The sequence below is a fragment of the Penaeus japonicus genome, unplaced genomic scaffold (genome assembly GCF_977035675.1).
Source record: "Penaeus japonicus unplaced genomic scaffold, GWHDUDI00000001_assembly GWHDUDI00000006, whole genome shotgun sequence".
Lineage (NCBI taxonomy): Eukaryota > Metazoa > Arthropoda > Malacostraca > Decapoda > Penaeidae > Penaeus > Penaeus japonicus.
In genome coordinates, this window is record NW_028234408.1 from 11546586 (window position 1) to 11551585 (window position 5000).

A 5000-nucleotide genomic window follows, 5' to 3' on the forward strand; every position below is an offset into this window, starting at 1 on the left:
CACATACATTGCGTATATACTGTAATCTAAGAATCTATATTCTATAATCTATACTTTTTCTAACGAAAAGATCTCCTCTGACTAATACGTGTATGATGACTCAGAAGATCATGGGAAACACACTCGGCCGACCATCACTCGCTCTATATCAACTTTGAAAGTTACGTAAAACTCACACTACAAATTTACGTTTTTGGTGCATAGGTTATAATTAAAATGAAAATATTATCTGAAAATGGTGTTTACAAGGTTATAAGATCTCCCATCATCTATTTTGAAATAGAGATAATAGGCATTAGGTGAAAGCTAAACCTATTTCTTAAGCCGTAAAAAAAGTGGCGTTTCTGTTCACTTTGGCAAAAGAAACTGAAAAATAGGAAACTAAAGCTAATGCTATGTTGTTGTTATTAAAAGACATGCAAACTAAAATCTGAAGGTGTTGCGCCCTTAGTCAAAATAAACTTTACTTCTCCTCCTCTTGGCCCGTAAGGGGATCGAACCCTTGACCTCCGCGTTATTAGCACGGCGCTCTAACCAACTGAGCTAACAGGCCAGCTGTACGACCGACGTGCTTCTAGAACTATACTGTTTATCAGCAAGTGTTATTGAAAGTGGTTGAGAATCCATGATTGCAATCTAACAATTCATACGCCGCACATTGTAATATGTATAAATATTACACATACAATTCTTTCTTCTGTTTAAAATAGGATTTTAAAAAATATATAAAATAAAATAAAATAAACAATATATGCCATTGACGTGCAGTCCCTCGGCAACAAGATTAAAAGGTGATCCGGCGTATTGATTGAAATGATAACGCGTTATAAAGTTCATCCATTAAGTTCAAATGGAAAAATTTTACCATATGAAGGATCATATATACACCGAATACTTTCAAATATAAGGGCTTTTCCATTAAAAAGTCCTAGGTTATCATGGAAGCTGATCCAAGTATATATGCTCGTGTAGTTTAATATATCATATAAACGATCATATTAAGTATAAGACTGGTATTGTCCAAGCATATGCATAATGAGTTAGTGACCATAAATCTCTCTCTCTTCTTCCTTTCTATCATCTCGGTCTATCATCTCTCCTTCCCTCCGTCCTTCTCTCCATGAAAGTGGTTTAAAGATTTTAAAAATGTGGTTATTGAAAAAAAAAATTCACAAAATTCCCTTTTTTTTTGGTTTAAAAAAATTTTTCAAAAACCCTTTCATTGAAAAGAAAAGGCCCCGTTTTTAAAATATTTCGCGAAAAGGTTTAAATTTCAAAAAAAATTATAAAGGGATATTTTTCCCAATCTTTAAAATTAATCTTTTTTTCCTTTAAAAAACCGGATAAGGGAAAGGAATTTTTTTAAAATATATCCCTTCGAAACAAATTTTTGGTTTTTCCCCCGCCCTTGGTAAAATAAATTTTCCCTTTTTCCTTTCCTCTTTTCCCTTGGGGATCAACCCCTTTGCCTTTTCCCCGTTAATTTAAAACCCCCCGGGGCGGCTTTTAAAAAAAACCAACTAAAAATAACAAGGGCCACAATTTTTCGACCCCTTGGCCTAAAAAAACTTTAAAAAATTGTTTTTAATCAAAAAGTTGGTTAAAAGGGAAATTTTTTTGGTTTTTTTTTAAATTTTTTCCCTATTCAAAAAATTTTTTAAAAATTCAAACGCCCGGGACAAAATTTAAAACCCCCCCAAAATTTAAAAATTAAAAATAAAAAAAAAAAGGAAAATTAATAAAATATTACCCCCAAATAATTATATAATTTAACCCCTAAATTAAAAATTTAAAAAATTATATTTTTAATAATTTTAAAATTTTTTATTCGTTTTTATAAATTATTTAAAAATATATTATATTTTTTTTTAAAATATACTGTTAAGGGCCCTAATAGGAAAATGCTTTCTTTTCCTTTTAAAAAAAAACTGAAAAATAGGGAAAATAAAGCCCAATGCTTTCTTGTTGTTAAAAGACTTTAAAATACAAATTTTAACAAATTTTTGAAGGTGTCGCGCCCTTTGGGCAAAATAAATTTTTTTTCTCCTCCTCCTTTGGCCCCTAAAAGGGGGTCGAACCCTTGACCTCCGCGTTAATTAGCACGGCGCTCTAACCAACTGGGGGCTAACAGGCCAACAATAGACCTTTTGCCCCTTTTAAACTATATTGTCAATCAACAAGTGTTATTGAAAATGGTTTTAGAATCCAAAGATTGCAATCTAACAATTTATTCGCCGCACACTTAAAACGTATTTATATTTAAAATCAATCCCTTTCTTCCCCCTTTAAAATTAAGAAAAAAAAAAAAAAATTTTATTAAAAAGGGAAAATAATTTATAAATATATTATATATAACGGATTTTTAATTATACGTAATATAAATTTAATTTTTATATAAAATATTTCCCTTTTTTTTTTATTTTAAAAATATTATAAAATATAATAAAAATTAACGGAAAATAAAAATTATTTTTAATAAAAACGTAATAATTTTTAAAATTTAGTTTTTTAATAGTTTTGTTTAATAGTTTTTTAAATATTTTAAAAAGAAAAAAAAACAAAATTAAATATTAAATTTATAATTATCTTTTTTTTATAATAAAAAATATAATAAAAACAATAATAAAAATCGTATAAAATTAACAAAAATAAAAAATTTATTTTGATAAAATTTCATTAATTTTAAAAATAAAAAAAAAAAAAAATTTAAAGCCATTTATGCAGCCCTCGGCCAATAAAAGATTAAAAGGGAACCTCGGTTTTTTAAATTTTTAATGATAAAGGGCGGATATAAGGTTTTAACCATCAAGTTAAAAGGAAAATATTTAAAAAAAATGAAGGTTTTACCAAAACTTTTTAAGTACAAAAAGGTTTTTTCCCTAAAAAAAAAAAAAAAAAAAAAAAAAAAAAACTTTGGGCCTCATGAAGGCTTTGGCCCCAAAAAAAAAATCGTTTAATTTTAATATTTCATTTTTAATAAAAAGACTGGTAAAATTTTTCCCAATCAAAAAATTGGGGATAAATTTTCTCTCTATTTCTTCTTCTTCCTTTTCCCTCATCTCCTCTCCCCTCTCTCCCTCCCTCCGTCCTTCCCTCCCTCTTTTTTTCTTCCTCCCTCCCTCCTTCTCTCTCTCTCTCTCCTTCCTGAAAAATTTCATGCATGACGACCAAAAGATCTCTGGGAACTTAGGGGGCGACATCACTCGCTTTAGATTATCTTTGAAATTTACGTAAACCTCACACTAAAAAATTTAGGGTTTTTGGGGGCATAGGTTTTAATTTTAAAATGAAAATTTTTAAACTGAAAAGGGGTGTTTAAAAAGGCAAAGATCTCCCCCTCATCTATTTTTTAAATAGAGGTAATAGGGATTAGGTGACAGCTAAACCTTATTTGTAAATATTGATAGAAAAAGGGTATAAATCAAAAAAAAAAATACGAGTTTTTAAATTTATTTTTTTTTGGGAAAATTACTGTTAAAAACCTTTAAAAGAAGTGGTTTTGTTCCAAAAAAAAAACTTAAAAAAAGGAAAATAAAGCTAATGCTTTCGTTGCTGTTTTTTTAAAGCCCTAAAATACAATCTTAACAATTTCTGAAGGTGTGCGCCCCTTTTCAAAAAAAAATTTTCCCTCCTCCTCTTGGCCCGTAAGGGGAAACGAACCCTTGACCTCCGCGTTTTTTTAGCACGGCGCTCTAACCAACTGAGCTAACAGGCCCGCAGTACAAACCCTTGTCTTCTAGAACTATAAGTCCCAAACGCAATTTTTATTGAAAGTGGTTTGAGAATCCAGGGTTGGGAATCTAACAATTCATAAAAGCCGCACACTGTAAAAAGTATTTATATTATACATACAATCCTTTCTTCTCTTTTAAAAAAGAAAAAAAAAAAAAAAATGGCCCTTGACGTTGGGGAGACCCTCGGCAATTTAAAATTAAAAAGGGATTTCCCACGTATTTTTTTGGAATGAATTGACGCGATATAAATTTTATTTCCCTCAAGTTCAAATGGGAAAAAATTTTGCTTATGAAGGATCATATATACACCAATACTTTCAAGTACAAAGGATATATTACATCATGGAGGTTTGGAGCCAAGTATATATGGTCGTTATTTTAATATATCATATAAACGGTCATATCAAGTATAAGACTGGTATTATCCAAGCATATCATAATAATGAATTAGCGAGCATAAATCTCTCTCTCTTCTTCTTCCTTTCCGTCATCTCGCTCTACCATCTCTCCCTCCCTCCGTCCTCCTCTCCCTCTTTCTTTCTTCCTCCCGCCCTCCTTCTCTCCCTCTCTTTGTCTCCCCCCCCCCCCCCCCTCCCCCTCTCCCTCCCCTTTCCCTCTCCCTCGTTCCCCCCCCCCCCCCTCTCTCTTTCCTCCCTCTTTCCCTCGACCAAAGAGTGAAAGTAGTGAAGGAGACTTTTATATGTGGTCCTACCCTTGAACTCAAAGAACCACAAATCGATATTTTTGTCATCTTTGTCAGCATTTCATATAAAAGAGGCCCGTTTCTTAAGAATAATTACGCATAAATGCTTTATCTTCTTAAACAAAACTATCAAAATAGAATGAGTAAAGGGAGTGTTATTCCTTTCTAGTAAATTTATCTATTTTGTTACCTTCCTTTAACGCCGCGATGAATAACGGAACTTGGTTTCAAAAATATGATGCCAGTTCTTAAAAATCGAAATTTTTGGTTGTTCGCCGCCCTTGTCAAAATTAATTTGTTCTCTCCTCTTGGCCCGTAAGGGGATCGATCCCCTTGACCTCCGCGTTATTTACCCCCCCCTATTAGCACGGCGCTCTAACCAACTGAGCTAACAGGCAGCCAGTGACGACCGTTGTGCTTCTAGAAATTTATTTTCAATCAACATGTGTTACGAAGTTCTAATTTCATGATTGGAACTAACAGCTTATACAATCACCCTGTTAGAATGTTTAAACGTTTCGATATATTCATTTACAATCCTCTCTGATAACAGAAAAGCACAA

The 5000-nt window shown here is 31.8% G+C and overlaps 3 non-coding genes across 3 annotated transcripts; all 3 read right to left on the reverse strand.

The window, feature by feature from the left end:
• Positions 1–479: 479 nt before the first annotated feature.
• Positions 480–553, reverse strand: TRNAI-AAU (transfer RNA isoleucine (anticodon AAU)). Its single transcript has one exon. It is a non-coding gene; the product is annotated as a tRNA-Ile (tRNA).
• A 3085-nt stretch (positions 554–3638) lies between these two features.
• TRNAF-AAA (transfer RNA phenylalanine (anticodon AAA)) lies at positions 3639–3715 on the reverse strand. The gene has a single exon. It is a non-coding gene; the product is annotated as a tRNA-Phe (tRNA).
• A 1031-nt stretch (positions 3716–4746) lies between these two features.
• Positions 4747–4838, reverse strand: TRNAI-AAU (transfer RNA isoleucine (anticodon AAU)). Its single transcript is given in 2 exon segments — positions 4747–4783; positions 4798–4838. It is a non-coding gene; the product is annotated as a tRNA-Ile (tRNA).
• Positions 4839–5000: the final 162 nt, after the last annotated feature.